The sequence below is a fragment of the Canis lupus genome, chromosome 1 (assembly GCF_003254725.2).
Source record: "Canis lupus dingo isolate Sandy chromosome 1, ASM325472v2, whole genome shotgun sequence".
NCBI lineage: Eukaryota > Metazoa > Chordata > Mammalia > Carnivora > Canidae > Canis > Canis lupus.
Window position 1 is genome coordinate 41,822,079 of NC_064243.1, and position 17,098 is coordinate 41,839,176.

At 42.4% G+C, this 17,098-nt stretch overlaps 1 protein-coding gene across 1 annotated transcript in view; it reads left to right on the forward strand.

The window, feature by feature from the left end:
- The first annotated feature begins 13,052 nt into the window (after nt 1-13,052).
- CCDC170 (coiled-coil domain containing 170) overlaps nt 13,053-17,098 on the forward strand; it is a 98,084-nt gene continuing 94,038 nt past the window's right edge. The window contains exon 1 of the mRNA XM_025422561.3: nt 13,053-13,174. The gene's annotated coding sequence lies outside the window, so the exon portion shown is untranslated. The remainder of the gene's footprint in view (nt 13,175-17,098) is intronic.

The window sequence follows — 17,098 nt, forward strand, 5'->3', positions numbered from 1 at the left end:
TCTTTGGACAACTAACTCCCATTAAGATTTGCAAGTCTTCAGTTCCTGCAAATTATTTGAAGCCACCCAATTATTCTGGTCCTGCTAGAATAATAATGTATTAGACTGATAGACCGAAACCTTCAGTATTGAGTAATTGCTTGATATGAGAAGGGAAGTCTCTTTTCCTTACCTTTTTTTTTTTTTTTAATTCATGCCATATGTCATGACTTTCAGTTCTTTTAAGTTCAATACAAAGTTTAGGCACAAGGGGGAGATCCTTTAGCATAGTAAAGTGGCTAGATTTTCCTTCTGTATTATTTAGCACAGAGATTTCATTTCAGCAAGAAAAACTGGTGGAGTATAATTTTCATTGTTGACTGCACACATTCTTGTGGTTTCAACTTTAAAATCATTACAGTGGAGCTAGGATTCTGGTGTTTGCTGTGGTAAAATGGAGCAAGGTCAATGACACAAAAATTGTCCTCATTCCTTTCTTGGCTGAAATTTTATGTATACATATATTTGCAACAAAATATATAGCGGTTTATCGTAGAAGTATATCAAAATAGGTGAGAAAATACAATTAAAACTCAAGATGAGTAAAAAAAATTTTTGTTAACAATATACAAAAATCACACCAGAAAAAACTTTGTAAGAAAATAAAAATAATTGCTTTCCATTCATTTAGCCTTTGCTTGAAGGGAAAAAGCACTACTACTTTTGTTTCCTTATTTGGTTAATTTTAATATAGCAAATTAATTTATACTGTGATTCAGAAAATTTAAAGGAAATGATATGCCAATCGTACCTTACATTTAAGAAGATATCAATTGAGGGCAGCCCCGGTGGTGCAGCGGTTTGGCGCCGCCTGCAGCCCAGGGTGTGATCCTGGAGACCCAGGATCGAGTCCCATATCGGGCTCCCTGCATGGAGCCTGCTTCTCCCTCTGTCCTGTGTCTCTGCCCCACGCCCCCCTTTGTCGCTCATAAATAAATAAATAAAATCTTTAAAAAAAAAAAAAAGAAGATATGAATTGAAAAAAAAAAAGAAAATACGAATTGGGGCAGGGGACGGCGCCTGGGTGGATCAGTCAATTAGTGACCAACTCTTGATCTCAGCTCAGGTTATCTTCTTGGGGGTGAAGATAGAACCCTGGGTCAGGCTCTGCGCTCAGCCAGGAGTCTGCTGGAGATTCTCCCTCTCCCTCTGCACCCCCTCCCAGTTCACCCTGTGTGTTCTCTCTCTCAAATAAATAAATACATAAATCTTAAAAAAAAAAATAAATTGAGTGTGGTTTGCCTTCAATGCAGAAATTTTTCAAGTGGTGTCAAGTGGTTCATCAGACATATCCAGGCAGACAGTAAACTTGGCTGGGAAAAAGATTCATCTTTATTTTCATTAATCCTGAACTGAAATTTAGTATTTCCTTCAGCTTTTTATGTCAATTGTACATTTTTTAATGGCTTAACGATTTTTAATGATTTTAGTTGCAGAAATATTGGCAAAAATTTTTTTATTTTTTTAAAGATTTATTTACTAATTTATTTATAATAGGCATAGAGAGAGAGAGAGAGGCAGAGACACAGGAGGAGGGAGAAGCAGGCTCCATGCCAGGAGCCCGATGTGGGACTTGATCCCGGGACCCCAGGATCGTGCCCTGGGCCAAAGGCAGGCGCTAAACCACTGAGCCACCCAGGGATCCCCCCAAAAAAGTTTTAAAATGTCAATAATACACTCTTAATTTTTTAGCTTATTCCCTTTCATGTAATTCTATGTTTATACCATTGCGATTATAATGAGCACATTTTTAGGTTTTTACATGGCTTCTTAAAGTATTTCCTCCAGTTTTCTATTTGGGCCATAAACTTGAGCAATATTAGTGGTACCTGTCCCTTTGTCACCTGTGGAAATAATAGAGCTTTTCATACTACATAACAGTTGTTTCAGCCCTCTTGAATTATTGCTTCATCATTATGTCAAAACTTAAGACACTTTATTTGGGGACTTGATAGCACAAAAACAGTTAAGAAGAACTGCTCTTATTTTTCTCGTTTCCCCCCAATTTTTCTTCTTTCTTTTTCACAAAGCCAGTGGAAGACATGACTAGATTTATTCTGCCAGAGTTTTTTTCTTTGAGGCAAACAGGAAACACGTTCTACTGTATTTTTTTTTCTCATCTCAACCTTCACTTCATGCTAATCCTCTATCATCCAGCTTGGCTTCTTTCAGGGGTCCTTAAAAAAATAAAAGAAGTGGAAAAATCTGACACATGCACATGGGTTGAGTCATCTTTAATCAGTGAATATCAAGCACATATAGATGTGTTATCATCAGAATAGATACCATTTATGGAACACTATGTTCCAGGCATGGTATTAAGAGCTTCACTCATAATGTGGCATCATATCCTCATAGCAATCCAGAGGACAAATATCTGTATTCCATTATACATACAAGAGCATGGAGTCTCAGTGATTTCAAGTAACAGGTCACAAGGCCACTCATGTAGTCAATGACAGAGCCAAAATTTAAACTCCGATTGGCTAAATTCCAAAACTCAAGTTATGGCTTTTATTGAAGTTGTTATGCTATTAGCATAATCTGTAAACATGTAATTAATTTTTTAAAAAATAAGTAAATATACTATCATTAGAAATTAGAGTCATAAGATTATGTGAATCATAAGCCATATTATCAATTATTAATATGTTGAAATCTTAGTAGAAGTAGAAAAAAACCTCAGCTCTAAATATCAAAGATACATTTTAGAATAATGATCTAGAATCGATGAGGCAGTAATAGGGATTGTTTTTCTGAATTATTACATTTTGTATCATTGGACATACATGAATTCATGGAATTTTACAACAGGCTGAACATCACACTGAGAAAGGGAATCTTCTCTGAGTACTTTGGTGCATAGAGCTGAACATAGGCAAATCCGGTAATGAAATGGAAGCCTCTCATGTTTCAGGCCACCAACCAGCTGAAAACAAGTGGGTAGTTATTTTGAAGGGAAATTATTTTTGTGAACAGATGGAAGTGATTTGACAAGAATGAACTGGTTCATTCTTCTAACCAAAGGGATGATATAAAAATGTTTTGCTATCTTGGTGAAATCCAAAATCTGTTCATGTAAATTATCTCAATTATTGCCTGGTCTTTAATAGAAATGCTGATAAGTTGTTTTATACTAAATGAGGCACACTATACATATCTGTAAAAGTATGCCTTAATTTTTTATTTCTACTTCCTTTCTCATCAATTCCCAAATAGACTGTGATTTGAACTTCTGAAACCCCAATAATGGTGATCTTAGAGAAGACCTGTCAGCCACCTTCCATTTCTAAGGTGGGTTCTTCTTCAAAGAGTTGGTAACTGGGGCAAGGAATCTGAATTCCCATCCCAGCTCTCTTATTAATAAATTATGTGATTTTCAGTTAGGTGTTCAATTATTCTACTACTTAACGTTATAGATTGCTAGAGATATAATTATATATGTTTGTAAGACCTGAAGGATACCATGTATTTTCAGTTAAAATAGTTGATTGAAAATATTCCACATTGTAGACTGTAGGCACTGTAAACAGAAGTTCTTCATGGAGTGGAGGAATATTTTATTTTATGGAGGGGCTTGTCTTAGCAACAAGGACTCCAAGGATAATACTTAGAGGATATTATCCTAAATGAAATGAGTCAGACTGAGAAAGACAAACACCATAGAGATCACTCATATGTGGAAGCTAAAAGACAAAACAGGGCAGCCCAGGTGGCTCGGCAGTTTAGCGCCGCCTTCAGTCCAGGGCGTGATCCTGGAGTCACGGGATCGAGTCCCATGTCAGGCTCCCTGCATGGAGCCTGATTCTCCCTGTGTCTCTGCCTCTTTCTCTCTCTCTCTCTCTCTCTGTCTCTCATGAAAAAAATATTAAAAAAATAAAAGACAAAACAAATGAATAAACAAACAACAAAAGCAGAATCAGACTTATAAATGCAGAGAACAGACTGATGATGCCAGAAGGAAGAGTGGAGGTGGGATGGGCAAAGTGGGTGAAGGAGAGTAGAAGGTACAGGCTTCCAGTTCTGGAATGAATAAGCCATAGGAATAAAAGGCATAGTATAGGGGGAAAGCAAGGTTGAAGAAGAGACTAAGACAGAATAGAATGGTCAGTGAAAGCCCTGTGAGCAGATCAGATCTGACCAGAGACCTGAATGAAATACATCAGTGAACCACACAGCCGTCTGGGGAGTGAGAGTTGCAGGCATAGGGAAAGTCAAGTGTAAAGTCCCTAGGCTGGGACCACCCTTGCCATGTTAAACATGTTTAACATGTTTGCCATGTTTAAGGAGGTATAGATGGTACCTGGGGAGTGGAGATGAGGCCAGGTCATGTAGAGTCTTGAGGGCTATTAAAAAGCATTTGGATTTTTATTCAAAGTGTGATGGGCAGCCAGTGGAAGGTTTCAAGCAAGAGTGACCTGCTCAGATTTATATTCCATAAAGTCTACTCCTGTTGCTGGACAGAGAATAGACTCTCAAGAGAATGCGTGCAGGGGTTCCTGGGTGGTATAGTGTTGGACTCTTGGTTTTGGTTCAGGTTGTGATCTTAGGGTCCTGAGATTGAGTCCTGAAATGGGTTCTGTGCTCAATGCAGAATCTGCTTAAGTTTCCCTCTCACTCTTCCTGCTCTATGCTCCCTAAAATAAAAAAATAAAGCTTTAAAGAGAGAGAGAATTTTGCAGGATGGATTGGAAGATTTGGAAGAAACTGAGACAAAGCAGTTCAGGGCCTGAGCTAGGCTGATGCTAGCAAAAACTGGAAGAAAGATGAATGTAAAAACAATAATATTTTAAAGGAAAATAGAGTTTATTGTGTAAGATGTTACACAGGTTGGAAATTAAATGATTTCCAAAAGTGCAGATAAGCTGGTAGATGACAAGGCAATCATTATAAGAGAAACTAAGGATGTTTATCATGATGTTTAGCATGACTGTACGTTATTGGTGATTGAATTAATATAAATTGTGGCTTTTAAATTATGCTCTTAAGTGCCCCCTGGGGTTTTGTAAAGTTGTTTCCAGGGATGCCTGGAACAGTTTGGGGATGGAGCCACATTTTCAACCCCACTTCAACCAGAGCAGTGCCAGGATGATCTGTTTTATATGTTTGCTTTCCTATAAAATTTCACTGGAATACAGTGTTACACAGAAAAAAAAAGAAAAAAAAGGAGGAAGGGTTACTCTGTGGGAAACCATACACTGAAAGCCTTCTTATTCAATGAACCAAGAGCCCCCCCACCGCTCCGCCCTCCAAACACTCTTCTGGCACACAGCATAGGGGGCAGGTGGGCAGAGTGGATTGAGTGGGAAGGGCACAGCTACTTATATTGCAGATCTGTTTTTAAAAAATTGCCCTTCAATAATTTTATCTCTCCATGTTGTTTTCTAATGGTATCTATACTTACAGATTTGGTTTTACTCACTATTCAAATGCTTTACTTTTTACTTTAAAAATTCTAAACATTCTCCAACAAAAATTCTCCAAAAATTCTAACATTCTCCAACAAAATTCAGCAGGATCACATGTCTTTTTGCTTTAGTTTTCAGTGTTTTAAAAATGACACGTCATATATGCTAGTTGTTATACTAGGTAAACACCCAAAGCTCAGCAGTTTAACAGAATAGAATGTACTCTTGGAAGTCCAGTTGGTTGGTATGGGTGTGTGGGAAGTAATGGCATTATTTGCTCTATGCAGACATTCAGGGGTTCAGGCTGTTCAATCTGTGGAGGTCATCCTGGAATCAGAATCCTGCCAGAAAATAGGAGAAGAGAGAGCATACCAAATCACACAAGAGGTTTTTAGGGGCCACACCTGGAAGCCACAGACCTTACTACCAAAGGCCAGAATTCAAGGTCACATCTAACCAGGCTTAGTGAACAGCTAACCAGTCTCTGCCACATTACAAGATTGTGATGTCAAAATTGGAAAACAAGCCTGGGTCCTGGATTTGGTTTTGCTGTGGGACAAGTCAGGCTGCATCGCTGTTTGAGGTTTTTGTGACTATGTGTGAGCACTGCACCGTATAACAATGGATTCAGTGCGTTTTGTTCACATACGTGTTATAAAATGGTGGCTCCTGAAGCATGTTGTGCTGAGTTAGGGAAGTTCTCACTTTTTTCATTGTCTCTTTGCAGTATGGTAAGAGTCAGCTCCTCAGTGAAGTCTTTCCCTGGGTATTATCAGGTGCTTCTACTCCAGCTATAACTTACCATGTTTGCAATATTGCTCAGGGACTGATTTTGTGTGTGATTGTGTTCTATGGTTTTCCTCTTTTCCAGGCCTCATGGTTCCTCATTAATCTGAAAGTCCTTGAGGTTAGACTAAAATACATTTTCTTCTCTTTTTAACTCACTGTACATTCTGATCACAGCTCTGTATGGGGCAGGTATTAAGTAATTGTGGCTAATTTATCCAGTGAAATAAAGGCAGTTTACCCTCATAAATCAGTGTTTTATATCAAGGATGAAACTTTGAGAAACAACCTCAAGAGACATCTGTCTTTGGGAAGGCTAAGGCATTCATTAAAAAAAAAAAAAAAATGATTATCTGAGGCTCAGCTTTCTGTATTTTGCTTTCTTCTCTTTCTCTTTTATTAGAGGAAGCTTTGTTGATCAAGGACATTTATAACTAGTAATGTAAGTTTATAAAGAGGTTATTTTAATTCAGGCCAAATCTCTGAATCAGGAGAAGATAAAAATCTCTTTTCAAAAATTAGGCTAATTTTATGATATTGTTGAGAAGAGTAGGAGGATCACTTTATTTATATATATCAGTTTTAATATATATTATATGTAATATAGTTGTTTAAACCTCAGTTGGTAATAAAATCTAGCCTGGTCTGAATCAGAAAAATCATCAAAATGTTTTTGATTACTTTTGTGAAAACCTCAGCAGGAAGCCAGGACCAATCCTGAGAAGCCAGAGCAGTGCATATGAGAAACTCTTCACTCTCAACTTTTATAAACGTTTTATTAAAAAGAATTATTTGTTGCTTTTTGAAAGAAAGTTGGCGTTATTTTAAAAGAAATTTAAAGCATGTCTAAAATGAGGTCAGGAAAATCCCACACTCCCCCACCCAAAGCCGTAAGATTTTCCAAAATAATAAAGACATTTTAAAGATCCAAAAGAGGCTGGGGTTTTGCTTAATTTAGAAACCATATTTGCTTTTGAAAGTTGATTTAATGGAATGCTTGGCAAATTATCATATTTTTTGGTGGAATTTTTAACATTGGTCCTGCAAGCCCAATTGTTCCAACTTGTGGGAGCAAAAAGAACCTGAAAAACTGCATTCATTTTCTTTCATTGCTGTTTTAGAGTATGCTGTGACATTAGGGTCCTGATCTTGGAACACTCCTGACACATCCTGTGAATGAATGGGGAGACTAGCCACAGGTTTGCAGGCTTTGAGGGTGGAACCTGGATCTTCAAAAATCTCCAAAGCCTATTTATTAATTTTGATGAGAAATAAAGTATCACGTGGACAAAACATTAACATTTGAGTTCCAGGGTCTTTCCCGTGAGTTCCTATTATAGAATAATCTCTATTGTGATTATCACATTCCCTTTTTATGTGTGTTAAGGTACTCAATTAAGTTACAGTCCTATCTTGGCTGGAGAAATGGCTCCTTATAAAGTATCTTGCATATCTCTGTTTTGGTTTAATCAAAAGAGCCCAATTGATTGCTAAATTTTTGGAGATAAGACACTTCTGTTGCTTCCAGGTGCTACCTACAAACCCTATCTAATATCCTTATTTTTCAAAGTAAAGAAAGTACTTTAAGAATTTGTTCATATATACTGAGTAGTTAAAAAAATTGTTTTAAGACTATGATTTTCTAGGATGCCTGGGTGTCTCAGGGGGTTAAGCATCCAACTCTGGATTTTGGCTCAGGTCAGATCTCAGGGTTATCAGATTGAGCCCCGCAAAAGGTTCTGCTCTGGGCTGGGTGTGGAATCTGTTTGAACTTCTCTTTCTCCTCCACTTAAAAAAAAAAAAAAAAGACTATGATATTCCAGAGTTCTAGGTAATTTAGAATAAGAATTGGAGTAAACAGGGGATTCCTGGGTGGCTCAGCGGTTTAGTGCCTGCCTTTGGTCCGGGGCGTGATCCTGGGGCCCCGGAATCGAGTCCCGCATCGGGCTCCCTGCATGGAGCCTGCTTCTCCTTCTGCCTATGTCTCTGCCCCCTGCCCCATCATGAATAAATAAATAAAATCTTAAAAAAAAAAAGAATTAGAGTAAACAATTTTGCTTTTCTAGTCCTTTTTTTGCAGTGTTTTGTGAAGGAGCTTTCTGTGTTTTAAAATAACAGTACTAACAGCTAACACTTACTCTGTACTTTGTTCCAGGTTCTGTACTAGGTACCTGAGATGCATTTACTCATGTAATCTTTACAACAACCCCTTGGGTTAAGTACCATTATTATCTTGATAGTACAGACCAGGAAATAGGCCCAAGGAGGCAGAGAAATATACCTAAGATCTAAGGCTAGGCAATGGCAAAGCCAGGATTTCATCCCACACAGCCTGACTCCAGGGTCCATCTGCTTGACCTCTATTTGAGGGCCTTAAAGTCCAGGGATAAACCCAAGGACTTTTACTATCTTTAAAAAACAAAAAGATTTCTCACACAAGCTTATATTTTACTGGTACTTTTTCTTCCCCCGTGTATGTGAAAAGACCTAGATCTCATTTATAATCTGATTTCAATTAAGAGTGAATCTACTGATTGCCAATTTTGTTACAGCAGGGGAAATGCTTGACCCTACAACATTTTCTCTTGGTAGTCTATTATTTCCAGCTCCCAAGGAGGGCTGGCTTTTGTCTTGGAAAAATCTGCCAACTACATGGATCAAGTTCTAATTTTTCAGTAATACATCTACTGAAATAATATGGCAGCAATAGTCTTTCAATATTGTAAACCTCTCTTTTAAGAGTATATCATTGTACAACAGACAAAATATTTTTCTAAGCATTATTGCTTCATTTTTCTTCAGAGACTTTCACAATTTCATAATACGATGCTTTCAACTACACAGTTGTTTGCAGCCTTTGGCCAACGTTTCATTCCATTGTTTAGAGAAATATTTAAATCAAATATGGTCTTTTTAAACAAGCTTTAGACAACTAAAATGTCATAGGGGTGGTTTCAGCGACAGGTTTCTAAATATAAGTCAAAAGCCCCCAAAGTTATTATCGTATTACAAATTTTCCTATGAGAAATATATTTGCAAGACAAACAAGCAAACTAACAAAAGGAGAAACCAGAGCAATAAATTTGAGACATTATAAGAGAGCCTGTTTATTTAACATATACCTCAGCAATGCCAGGTTTTTTTTTTTAATTTTTATTTATATGATAGTCACAGAGAGAGAGAGAGAGAGAGAGAGAGAGAGAGGCAGAGACACAGGCAGAGGGAGAAGCAGGCTCCATGCACCGGGAGCCCAACGTGGGATTCGATCCCGGGTCTCCAGGATCGCACCCTGGGCCAAAGGCAGGCACCAAACCACTGCGCCACCCAGGGATCCCCCAATGCCAGGTTTAATAAACACAATTCAGGATAAAAATTTAACATTATAGAATGAGCTGGAAATTCTGGTTTAAGCTGGATGTGCCCAGGACTTCCTGTTCCCAAATTGCAGAACGTTTGCCTTTTTCCTATCAGCACCTCAGACTAAATTTGTCCCAAGCTGAACTCTTTCTCTCCTCCTTCCTCTACTTTATCTCCTTGCTGCTTCTCAGGCCTCCCTCGATTCCTAGTGGGGCTGGAAGCTCGGAGTTCACATCCTCCCCCCTCCTCCTCATCTCCATCCCCAGGGCACAAGTGCCAGCTCTCAGGGGCTCCAGGATAGCTCCTCTGGAAGACCTCCTCGCTCCACCTCCAGCTCCTCCGACATCGTCTGCCTCCTGTTGCTCTGTTGATTTTCTGTGCAGCTTCCCAACGCTGCTCTTCCAAAACTTGAGCAGCAGAAGAGTGCCTAGACACCATGGCCCAAACTCAGCCTGGCATCTTATGCTGAAGGAGCAGTTATATGAGGTGTACTCAGCTGGTAGCTTTCTTTCTCATTACAAAGAAAAATAGAAGTCTGTATGGAGGTATGATGGATCCTAATATATTGTCCATGCATGCAGTTTTGTGAGAAATCTGGACCTGGAACTTGCTTTGTGCATTTTCACCTCCCTCCCTTGCTTAAACTGTCATCATGTCCAGCCCTCCCCACCGCGCCCACTGCCAGCCTGCATATTCTATCATCATGCCAACTAGTCCCTTCCAGGGTCCAGCTCAGACCTAAATCCAGACTGTCCTCCCTCTCAACCCTCAAAGACACATCATCAGATGCTGTCTTGAAGACTCACTTGGCTCATGCTTTGACATCCCAGAAAGTTCAAAGGCAGCTGGGCAGAGGCCAGCCAAGCACTTTGCTCCCACTTAGACACAAGTACATTGCTATCACTTAGAGAAAAGTTGGTTTTAACACTGATTAATTTTTTTTATTGTGCATATTTGTTTTTCTTCAGCTTTACTGAGTTATAATTGATAAATAAAGCTGTAAGATATGTAAAGTGTGCACAGTAGGGATCTATGTATGCATTGTGAAAGGATTCCTCCCATCCAGTTAATTAATGCATCCATCACCAACACTGATTTTTCTTTTTTTAAAGTTGGCTCCATGCCCAGTGTGGAGCTCAATCCAGGGCTTGAACTCATAACTGTGAGATCAAGATTTGAGCTGAAATCAAGAGTTGGACGCCTAACTGACTGAGCCAACCAGGTGCTCCTGACTTTTATTTTTCTTAAAGATTTTTATTTTTGAGTAATCTCTACACCCAGCATGGGGCTCAAACCCACAACCCTGAAAGATCAAGAGTTGCATGCTCTACCAAATGAGCCAGCCAGGCACCCCAACCAATGCGGACTTTTAAAAAGACTGTGGGAATTCATATCTTGTGTTGTCAGGAGGAAGAATTACAAGGTTGACCACAGTGACCAGAATTAGACTTCATAAAATCGAGTTCTGAAATAACTAGATGCAGAGTTAATAGAGAAGGGACTTTCTCAGCTTGGTTCTCTGCCAGATGTCTTGGGGTTTCATCAATTTATGTTTCCCCCCTGTGGTGTCTTTTCCCTGAAAATTTAAAAAGTGTGTAGTAATTCCACTGCAAGGAAAAACTGCAACTCGAAAACATGGATTACTAAAAACTATACTATGCTAAAATTTTTTTAAATAAAAATTATACCATTAACAGGAGATTTCTGAATGCCTTAGTTTCCCTCAAGGATTCTTTTTTTTTTTTTTTTTTTTTTTTAACGGTGCTCCAAGTGAAAATCTTTGAGATGATTATGGATTGGATATGTGGCAATATTGACTGTAAAAACAGAAGCCATTGTCAAGGCCAGGAAATCCTCAGCCAACAGTGGATGCCTGTAGGATACCTGGATGGAATCCAAGGAGAGTTGCTATCTCTCCGATTTTGTTTAATTTCGGTATAGCACACAGGCCCACCATGCCTACAAGTGAGGTGAGTGGGGCTCCACTTTTACGTTCTGCTGCAAAGAGTGGAACCTTGGCAGGATACTTACCTTCTCTGTGCTTTGGTCTTGTGGTCTGGGGTCTGATCCTCATTCTGCCCCTGACCAGCTATATACTCATCAATTTATTTCATTTCCTTGTGATTGTTTTCTCACCTTAAAAATGGATTATTCTAGGGACATCTGGGTGGCTCAGTGGTTGAGCATCTCCCTTTGGCTCAGGTCATGATCCAGAGGTCCTGGGATCCAGTCCTGCATCAGACTCCCCCATGGGGAGCCTGCTTCTCCCTCTGCCTATGTCTCTGCCTCTCTCTCTCTCTGTGTCTCTTATGAATAAATAAGTAAAAAATGTAAAAGCATGGATTATTCTAATGTCCACTTCATAATCTTGTTTTATTCAATAAGATCACACCTGAAAGCACTTAGAATAGCTCTTGTAAGAACACATAAGTATTTCATAACGAGAAGCTATGGCTGTTGCTAACACTAGTATCACTATTACTTATATTTTCCTGCAGGTTGTTGAGAAGCTCAAAAGCAAGAACGCTCACCAGGACAGGCTACTTAATTTGCAGAGCCCAGTACGAAATGAAAATGTAGGGTCCCGTGTTCACACATCATTCAGCACGTCAAGGCTGGTACAGCCGAACATTAAACCAAGCGCCGCACTCCCTTGAGCACGGAGCCTGTGCCGTGGCTCGGCGCGCGCCCCTGGAAGCCCGCGCCCCGCCCCAGAGCTTGCAGGACTGCAACATTTGCACACAGTAGGTGCTAAATAAATGCTCTTGACCTTTGTGTCAGCACGCTCCTACCGCTCCAGCGCACCAGCACGGCAACGTTGACCGTAACACTGGCCACTCGCTGTCCCCTGTGCCTGCCTGGCAGGACACGACCTGGAACCGCGCTCGCGGGGGGGTCCCACGGCGAAGACCCGCCTCTCACACCGGGGACCAGCCTCGGCCTGGCCGGACCGGGCCGCCTGCGCCGCCCAGGACCCCGTCGGCAGGACCCGGGTCTGTCCGCCGCGCGGGGCGCATCTCAGACGCTCAAGGGTGCGGGGCCCCGCGGGTCCTGCGAGCGTCGCCAGCGTCCGGGGTGAGCCGTCCCGCCGCGTTTACTGGTTGCCCGGGGAGACGCGCCCCGCGCCCCGCCCCGCCCGCACCGGCCCCCGCGCCCCGAGCCCCGCCCCGCCCGCACCCACCCCGCGCCCCGCCCGCCCGCACCCACCCGAGTCCCGAGCCCCGCCCCGCCCCGCCCGCACTCGCCCCGCGCCGCCTCGCACCGCCCCGAGCCCCGCCCCCAGCCGAGCCCCGCCCGCACCCGCCCCGCCCTGCACCGCCCCGAACCGCCCCGCGCCCCCCCTCCCCCGCCCGCGCCGCCCCCGCCCCTGCCCGGAGCCCCGAGCCCCGCGTCCCGAGCCCCGCCCCACCCCGCCCGCACCCGCCCCCAGCCGCCCCCCGCGCTCCGCCCCCCGCGCCCCGCGCCCCGCCCCGAGCGCGCCGTCGGGTCCGCGGCGGCCGCTCCTCCCGCTGCAGGCGTCGCGACCCGGCCAGCGAGTCGCCCGCCGCACCTGCCGCCCGCAGCGCCTGCAGCCCGCGCCCGAGGTACGTCCCCGCCCGCCCGCCCGCCCGGCCCCGAGGCCTCCCGGAACGCCGCGGAGCACCCGCGGAGGGACCGCCGCCGAGCGCCTGGGCGCCCGGTCCTTGCAGACTTCTCCTTCCCAGGGCGTGGGTGCCTCGTGGGCACGGCTCCGCCTTGGAAGCGGCCCGAGGCTGCCGGCGGCCGGTTAATGCCGGGAAGTTACGGGCCGGCTGTGAGTCTGTGAAGTGCCTCTCAGTTGTAGTTGGTACCAGTTTGCTTCTCTGAGCATTTAAACGGGTGGAATTCGAGAGACAGCGCCTGTAGCCCCTCCGCGACCCCCCCCCCCCCCCCCCCCCCCCCCCGTTCATTGCACTTACACTACTTGCCTACTGAGAAGTGATTCAGAGCAACGTCTTCAGAATCTGGTGTGGTTGGGTTAATGACGCTCCAGCGAAGTCGCTGGCCTTCGTTGCTGATGACCCTAGAGACGTTCAGTTGTCCTTGGATCCGTTTACTCAGTTACTCTCAGGAGGTGCTTAGGCATTGAGGACTTTGGGCCTCAGGCTCTAAGACAAACACATGAAGCTAGGGCTGGCTTGTACCCCCTTTTGGACCTGGCATCAGGGTCCCACCACGCATAGTTTGTTAGGGGTGTTGCCAGAGCCAGGGGAGGAATTGTGTTGGGCAAAGCTGCTAACCTAGGAGTTGTCCTCAGCCTAACCATACTGACCACAGAAATCTCTGGGGGACGCTCTCAGAGTCAAGCATAGGGTGGATTCTCCAACATGTTAGAGGAATTCTAATATTTAGAAACTTTGATTGCTGCCTTATATGGGACCTATGTTTAGATTTCTCTGTTCCCTAGCTTATTGTGGAAAATTAGTAATATATTGTACAAATAAAAGTAATTTTGTTTCCATTTGACATCTGCAAATTTTATCCCAATATGGTATCCTCTGTGAATTAAGAATGTTAGCTCAGCGGCGCCTCAATGGCTCAGTCCACTGAGTGGCCCACTCTTGATTTCTCCAGGGAATGATCTCAGGGTCCTAGGATGGAGCCACCACAGCTCCGTGCTCAGCTAGAGTCTGCTTGAGGATTCTCTTTCTCCCTCTGCCCCTCCGCTGTTTGTGCTCTCTCTCTTTGAAATAAATAAATAAATAAATAAATCTTGAAAAAAGATGTTAGCCTGTGCATAAGTATATAGTGTTTTTATATTATTTATATTTGTTTGGAAGAACAATTGAAAGTGAACTATAGACATCATGGGTCTTCATTCCCAAATATTCTAGTAGGTATCTCCTAAGAGCAAGGGCATTCTCCAACCAAAATGCAAGGATCACATCCAGGGTGTTTGACATTGTTGCAGTAACTTTATCTAATGTACACCATCCACAAAAATTTTGCCAGTTGTCCCAATAATGCTACTTGCTGCAGAATATTTTTCATTTCAGGATCATGCATTGTATTTAGTTATGTATCTTTAGTCTATAAATGTGAAAGAGTTCCTTAGTCTTTCTTTGTCTTTGGTGATACTGATAGTTTTTTTTTTAATTTTTATTTATTTATGATAGTCACAGAGAGAGAGAGAGAGAGAGAGAGAGAGAGAGAGGCAGAGACACAGGCAGAGGGAGAAGCAGGCTCCATGCACCGGGAGCCCGACGTGGGATTCATTCTCGGGTCTCCAGGATCGCGCCCTGGGCCAAAGGCAGGCGCTAAACCGCTGTGCCACCCAGGGATCCCGATACTGATAGTTTTAGAGCCTAGGTCATTTGTCTTGCAGAGTAAGTTTGTCTGATTGGTTTTCATTAGATTTTTGGTAGAGGGATCCCTGGGTGGCGCAGTGGTTTAGTGCCGCCTTTGGCCCAGGGCGCGATCCTGGAGTCCCGGGATCGAGTCCTGCGTTGGGCGCCTGGCATGGAGCCTGCTTCTCCCTCTGTGGGTGTGTCTCTCTCTCTCTCTCTCTGTCTCTGTCTCTCTCTATCATGAATAAATAAATAAAATCTTAAAAAAAAGATTTTTGGTAGAAATACTATAAAGTGATGTGCCTCTGTGTATCACACCAGGAGGTGCATGATGTCACTTGGTCCCACTTTTGGTGATCCTGATGGGGGTGGTATTTGCCAGAGTTTTCCACTGTAAAAGTGGGGAAAATAAGCTTTAGCAATAAATAAGTGATCATATTGATTAATCTTATTGATTCATGTCGAGATTTTTAGGATAAATTTTACTACATACATAAAGGAAAATATTCAGGGTGCCTGAGTGGCTCAGTTAAGTGTCCAACTCTTGATTTTTGGCTCAGGTCATGATCTCAGCATCATGGGATTGAGCCCCGTCAGGGGCTCTATGCTCAGGATGAGTCAGTTTGAGATAACTCACACCCTCTCCTTCTGTCCTTCCCCCCCACCTGTACTCACACACATGCACTCTCTCTAAATAAATAAATAAAATTAAAAAAAAAGGGAAAATACTCATCAAGCCCAAGATTTTAATTGACCCAAAAGACCTACATTTTACTGAGACAAAAAGTAGGAGCTGAAAGAGCAGCATTTATCATAGTTCATTTTTCAGTTTGCTAAATACTTATATCTGAGATAATCTTATAACTCAGGTAGGCAAGGCAATAATTTCCCATTATATAGATGTTAAAATGGCTTACCCAATTAGCAGCTGATGTAGCTAGGACTTAAACTTCTTTCTTTCTTTCTTTCTTTCTTTCTTTCTTTCTTTCTTTCTTTCTTTCTTTCTTTCTTTTCTTTCAGATTTACTTATTTATTTATGATAGACATAGAGAGAGGCAGAGACACAGGCAGAGCGAGAAGCAGGCTCCACGCCAGGAGCCTGATGCGGGACTCGATCCCGGGACTTCCAGGATCGCGCCCTGGGCCAAAGGCAGGTGCCAAACCGCTGAGCCACCCAGGTAATCCCTCTTAAACATCTTGTCAAAGTTTAGTACTTTTCTGACCACACTATCATGCACTGAAAAGCAGACTAAAATATAATAGCATGCAGCTATATGAGGAAGTAAAATACTGCAGAGACCAAAGGTGCTAGTTTGGGGCTGAAGCAGTCCTGATTATATCCCTTATCTGTGATGACATGGGCAAAGAAATTATGTATATCTCTGAGTTTTAGTTTCTTCATCTGAATCGTGGGATCAGAGCACTTACCACAGAGCGTAGTTTTGGGACTTCACAGGTTAATATAGATAATGCATCCAAGAAAGAGAGTAAGTGCTTATTATTATTAGCTATCTCTCTGTAACTTTTGGAATATGCTTCAGCATTTACTCCACAACTGCCAACTCAACAATCAGTAATTGAGGATTTGTACAAGGTACTGAAGGTAAAAAATGAATTTGACATAGTTTCTGCTCTCAGTGAAGAATCAAGAGTTCATAATCAAGAGAAACAGACACATAAACAGATGGCTTTTGTTGGTATCATCCATGAACCAAATTTAATGCTGCATTTTTCTCAAGGTGGGTTTACCTCTAATCAAGTCATCAGCAGAGCTGTACTAGACTAGAAAATGTTGTGAATACTGCGAGTGGTATTATGTGACTTGAAGTCTAACAGCTCAAGCATGGAGGGCAGAAACACCCTTTGGGGAAATTTACAAATATAGCTTTGAGCGGAACAGGTTAACTTTGTTGTGGTGTTTGAAATAAGGTATTGGGGGTGGGGGGAGAAATAAGGAATGGAAGCTGAAAAATGTTACCAAATTATTAAAATAATACGAGTTAGCAAAAAGGTGTATCAGCCATTTGGTAAAAAGTGATTGGATTTGGGATCATAGGCCACAAATATATGGTGGCTCTGCTCTGTTAGTGTTTTCACATACCTAAAAGACCTGAACCAAGTTGAGGCTCTCCGTATATAGCACCTTTGAGACTTTGAACAACTTTCTTCTCTGTAAAACAGGTTCGCTAACTGTCTGATGGG